The sequence below is a fragment of the Rhinopithecus bieti genome, unplaced genomic scaffold (assembly GCF_001698545.2).
Source record: "Rhinopithecus bieti isolate Rb0 unplaced genomic scaffold, ASM169854v2 scaffold_56845, whole genome shotgun sequence".
NCBI lineage: Eukaryota > Metazoa > Chordata > Mammalia > Primates > Cercopithecidae > Rhinopithecus > Rhinopithecus bieti.
In genome coordinates, this window is record NW_016823722.1 from 1,986,774 (window position 1) to 1,992,857 (window position 6,084).

Here is a 6,084-nt window from a genome sequence, read left to right on the forward strand (position 1 = left end):
GAAATGGAGAATGGATTCGCTGGAGTGGGAGACAACTGAAGCAGTGGGTAAACCAACTGGGAGTCCCCGACAGTCATCCAGCCAAAATACCACATGGACTTGGCCAGCTCGATGAAGATGGGGTAAAGCCGGTTGATTTCAGACCTGCTCTAGAGGGAGAGACAACAGGCTATCCAACCTGGGTGAGGAGATTAGAGAAAGAAGAAACAGGGACATGCTGAAATTGTTGGAGTTAGGCTGGGAAAAGATGGCTGGCGGCCCCTGAGAACAGAGAACCCAAGTTCTCTTTGGGTCCTGTTAAGTTTGAAATTGATGAGGAAGCAGGAACAGGGAATACATACCCGTCCTTTAAATAAAAACGTTAGCTCTTCTCCCTGCTTCCTTGCTGTGCCTAGCGGAAGTGACGCAGCTGCACCGGAAGTGACGAGCGAAGTGATGCGAGGCGTAACAGTAGTGACGTGAAGCGTAGCGGAAGTGACTGCGGCCGAGGTGTCGTGCTGTGACGAAGGGAGATGGCATTGTAAACACTAGAACGGGGTTCTGCCTACCCCGAGACCGCTGCTGTTCGGAGACCTGCAGGTGAATGCCCCATCACCATGTCTGACCAGGAGGCAAAACCTTCAACTGAGGATTTGGGGGATAAGATAAAAAATGAAGATATTAAACTCAGGGTTATTGGACAGGATAGCAGTGAGATTCACTTCAAAGTGAAAATGACAACACCTCTCAAGAAACTCAAGGAATCGTACTGTCAGAGACAGGGCGTTCCAGTGAATTCCCTCAGGTTTCTCTTTGAAGGTCAGAGAATTGCTGATAATCATACTCCAGAAGAACTTGGAATGGAGGAAGAAGATGTGATTGAAGTTTATCAGGAACAAACCGGGGGTCATTCAACAGTTTAGACATTCTTTTTTTTTTTTTTTTTTTCCTTTTCCTTCAATCCTTTTTTATTTTTAAAATAGTTCGTTTGTAACGTGGTATTTCAAACGGAATTGAAAACAGGCACGCTATCTCTTTAAAACATCTGGTAATTTGAATTCTAGTTCTCATTATTCATTATTGTTTGTTTTCATTATGCTGATTTCTGGTGATCAAGGCTCAGTCCTCTTCATATTGCCCTCTCCTTTTATAAAAATTACGTGTGCACAGAGAGGCCACCTTTTTCGGGACTGTACATTTTCAGATGACAAGATCGACCAATGCAAGTGTTCATAATGACTTTCCAGTTGGCCCTGATGTTCAACCATGTGATTGTTTCACTCCTGGACTATGACTTTTGGTGGAAGATGGAAGTTTTTTTAGAGAACTGAGCTGTGGAAAAATGACTTCTCCTTAACAACTTGAAGCTATTTTTAAAATTTGAGGGTCTGGACCAAAAGAAAAGGAGCATCAGATTTTTTTTTTTCTTAATCTTGTCAAAAGATCCCAGAAAAGTTCGAATTTTCATTAGCAATAAAGATATACATGCAGAAATGAATACAACAGAATGCTGCTCTTTTTTATTTGTACTTTTTGGCCTGAGATACCGGGTTTTAAATGGACATTGACCACCAGCTTCATTAAAATAAACAATATTTGTAAAACTCGTAAAAGAAAAAAGTATTACCTAGATACAGAGTAGTGGAAAAATCAGGAGTGTCCAGCTTGATGGGTTTTCCCAAAGGGACCCATCGAAAGTTCCTCTGCACACCCTTCTGTCACTTCCCCACTACAGTAGTTAAGGGTAACTACTGCCCTAGTCTTAAGCAATAAACAAGTTTTATTGGCGTTTTTAAACCTATGATCAGAGGTAAGTGAGGGCATTTGCCCAGAATTTCTCAAAAAATTACCTCAGTTGAGACCGGATGCAGTGGTTCACCCTGTGATCCCAGCACTTTGGGAGGCTGAGGTGGGTGGATCACGAGGTCAGGAGATCGAGACCATCCTGGCTAACATGGTGAAACCCCGTCTCTACTAAAAATACCAAAATTAGCCGGGCATGGTGGTGTGTGCCTGTAATCCCAGTTACTTGGGAGGCTGAGACAGGAGAATCACTTGAACCGAGGAGCAGAGGTTGCAGTGAACTGAGATGGCACCACTGCACTCCTGCCTAGATGACAGAGCAAGACCCGGTCTCAAAAAAAAAAATTGCCTCAGTTGGCTGGGCGCTGTGGCTCATGCCAGTAATCCCATCGCTGTGGGAGGAGCCTTTGAGGCCAGGAGTTTGAGACCAGCCTGGGCAACTTAGTGAAACTCTGTCTCTACAAAAAATTTTAAAAATTAGCCGGCCATGCTGGTCCATGCCTGTAGTTCCAGTTATTTGGGAGACTAAAGTGGGAAAATTGGTTGAGCACAGGAAGTTGAGGCTGCAGTGAGCTAGGATTGCACCACTGCACTCTAACCTGGGCAAGAATGAAACCCTGTCACACAAAAAAAGAAAAGTGGGGGGAGGGTGTGAAATAAACCTGTGTTTTGTTTTGTTTTGTTTTCCTTTTAGATTGAATAAGAAGGTTTTGTTTCGTTGTTTGGCATGGAGGGGGTGCGTGTTTGTCCTTATCCTCCTTCCCATGGTGAGGCACTGATGCAGAGTGTGTGTGGCGTCTCCCCTAGCCCCTTGGCTGGCAGAGAGCCTCACGTCCCACCTACTTTTTCTTGCCTCACAGTCACAAGAGCATCAAACCACAGCAACAGGTATAACTGCAGACCTGCAAACCCTACTCCTCTCAGTAGCAAGTTCCCTCCTGCCCATCCCTTCCCTTTTGAGGTTTTTTTTCTGGTCCAATCCCAACAGACAGCTCTTCTTAAGCAATTATCAGTTTATAGCTTTTGCAGTGTTCATTTAAATGTTTTAATGCATATACAGCCAACCTCATTCTATTCCAAAAATTCATTTCTCCTTTCTCTCTCTCTCTCAGTGTCTCTCTCTCTCTCTCTCTTTTTCTCTCTCTCTCTTCCTCCCTCCCTCTCCCTGCTCCTGTGATTATTTTTTTTGGAAATAATTCCACTCACTTTCTGCCTCCATAAACCTCTGACTCCAGCAGATGGAACAAGGCTTCTATTCCGAGTCAACAGAATCAACGGGCCAGCTACAAGTGGGAGGCAAGTGGTACGCACTGCAGTTTCACCCTACTAGGTGATGTTGTGGCAACACCCACAGAACAAAAGTTTCACCTTTTTCATGTATTTTTACTTCTCAGGAGGCCTTAGTGCTACAGTCTTTTAATTAGAGAACTGTTTTCCCCTCCTTGACTCTGCACACATGTTTTCTATATAATATTAAACAGTAACCTGTGAGTCTCCCACATCCTGGTATGCTCTGGATCACAGACCACATTTTTAAAACACACACACACACGCACCACGACCAAAATCTGTACCGGCTGACTGCTGGCAAAGTAAAAAACCGCGTTAAATTTGGCTTGCTTGCTTGCTTTTTCTTTCTTCTTTCTTCCTTTTTAACAGCTTGATTGAGACATGATTTACTTATCATAATATTCATCCATTTCAAGTGTGCAATTCCATATGTTTTTAAATTTTTTTACAGAGTTGTGTATTGGCTATTTCTTCTTGGAAACAGGGCCACTGGGGAAGCTCTTGACCCCAAGGCCCGTCTCCCCACTTTGAAAACGGACCAGTAAATAGCAGAGAGCAAATTCTGGTTCACCCCCAAAATAGCTTTTATTCATTTCATTGTGCCATTAACAGCTTACTTCCTGTGTTTTGATTCTGAGCTGTTCAGAAGCCACATTGCTTAGTTTTTACACCATCAAGAGATTTCTTTTGTGTTAGAGGTGTTTTTTGTTTGTTAGTGGTTTATTTGGAGTCTTCAGCTCCTGCTTTATCTGCTGGGCTAATTAGAGAGATTTGAAATGAACCTTTGTGGCATGACAGACTGTACAGAAATATTTGGTATTCAGAGCTAAGCTTAAACATTCATAGCATTCTTACTTTTGAAACTAGTGGAAAGGAAGAGACTTAGAAATAAAAGTGGGGCACAGAGGCCTAGAACCTTTCCCTAATACTGAACTCTTATTATATAATTTGGCTTTAACTCTGTGAGTCTCATTTTCTCATCTGAAGAACAGGAATTAAAATAACCACTTCAGGAGATTAGCCTGAGGATCCCATTCATGTGAAAGCACCTAGAACAAAATCAATTTAAACAAAAAAACTATCAATATTCATTGAATATGAATCTCGAAGAACTTAACTAGTGGTGTAAGAATTCTGTTTGTCAGGGTGCATTGATAAAAGCACAGTGCCTTCTGTTAAATGAGGATGTACTAGTTTAGTTATTCACTCAATGAATAGGTCATTACTTGCTGTGTGCCAGGCACTAGGGAGGGAATAGGGGACAGGCAGGCAGACAGGTGGAGGCAATGTTCATGACATGGTTGTGCAAATAAATAAGGATAAATGGTGCAAAGGTTTTTACAGAAACTTCTAGGATGTGCATGTGTGTGTATCTTTAAAGCAATTTAAGAGAATGTGTATTTTGTTGATAAATTTATGCCTATAGGCATAGAAAATTTTCTAGAACAACCCATGAGAAATTAGTTTCAGGGGTTTTATTTTATGAAAGGAACTAGAAAAGTACATAGGGGAACATCTTCCACTTTTATTCTGTACCTTTCTATAAAATTTTAAGTTTCTAACTCTAAACTTTTTTTTTTTTTTTTTTTTGTGAACAGTGTCTCACTCACTCTATCACCCAGGCTGGAGTGCAGTGACCCAATCTTGGCTCACTGCAACCTCCGCCTCCCAGATTCAATCAATTCTCCTGCCTCAGCCTCCCAAGTAGCTAGGATTACAGGCATGTGCCACCACGTCTGGCAAATTTTTGTATTTTTAATAGAGACAAGGTTTCACCATGGTTGGCCAGGCTGGTGATCTGCCTGCCTCAGCCTCCCAAAGTGCTGGGATTACAGGCATGAGCAGCCGCAGCCTAAACTCGTGTTTTTATTATTTGTTTATTTGTTTAAGTGTCGCTAGGCCTTCTCTGATCAGTAGGCTGAAAGGCCATTTTTTATTTTTCTTAAACTTTACTGAAAACAAGACCTGTTATTTAAGATGGATAAATGATTAACTCTTGGAAATATAAATTGTCGTGTTAAGCCATTTAAACATTAAACATAATATTATTATACCTAAAAAGACAAAGGTCATTTGCCAGAGCGTAAGAATTCATCAACCTACACCAAACTGTTTCTAGCCTGCTCTTGCCTACAAAGTTTGCCCAGGCGATAATACTTCTATTCAATAGATATCTACTCAATGCCTACAGTATAACAGGCATCTTTCTGGGTATTGGTTGATAAAACAAAGCCCTCAGTGAGTCACAGCCTGGATTCTAGTTGGATAAGCTAGACAATAAATAAGTCAAACAAATATATAATAATTGCTATGAAGAGTGAGCAGGGGAGATGGAGGGTGCTTTTTGTTTATTATACAGAATACATTTTGGAGTTGCGTTCACTACAAATAGAACAGTCAGGAGACCCGTCTGAAGAGATACCATCTCAGCAGAGGCTTGCATGAAGGAAGGAAGGAAGGTGTGAGCCCTGCAAAGGAAAAACGGTTCCTGGCCAGAAGGAGCTGAAAAGACCCTGAAACAGGAGAGCTTAAAACCAGTCAAGCAGAGTGCTGAGCTCAGGACTGTTTGTGATGCTATTCTGTCCACTTGTGCTATTGCTCAGGACAGCTCATAATTCAAAACTTATTTTTTAAAAAGTAAACATGAAACACTCATTACTATTATTACCTTTATGATTGTAGGACTTGGATTATGTGGTTCTGGGCATTGCTTCTCTTTTTTAGATATATAATAAAACAGTTCATGTAAACTATACCTACTAAAGGAGCAAAGATGTATCTTATATGCCAAAAAGAATTTAACTCTTATAGCCATATTTATTTACAGTCACTACAATAATTTTTTAATCTATTATCCTAACAAAACCTCATAAAATATACTTTTTAAACGATTGCAGTACATGCCTGTTTTCATTCATTGCAAATTAAGTAAGTAAATGTTACTTCAAGGTCATGAGGAAAAATACTCTGAGACAAGCACAAAAGGACAGTGAGACACGTTGTTTTCAGCCT

The 6,084-nt window shown here is 41.0% G+C and overlaps 1 pseudogene across 1 annotated transcript; it reads left to right on the top strand.

Moving 5' to 3' along the window:
• The first annotated feature begins 361 nt into the window (after window positions 1-361).
• Window positions 362-1,527, top strand: LOC108521772 (small ubiquitin-related modifier 1 pseudogene; annotated as a pseudogene). Its single transcript, XR_001883276.1, has one exon. The product of XR_001883276.1 is annotated as a small ubiquitin-related modifier 1 pseudogene (transcript).
• The last annotated feature ends 4,557 nt before the right edge of the window (window positions 1,528-6,084 follow it).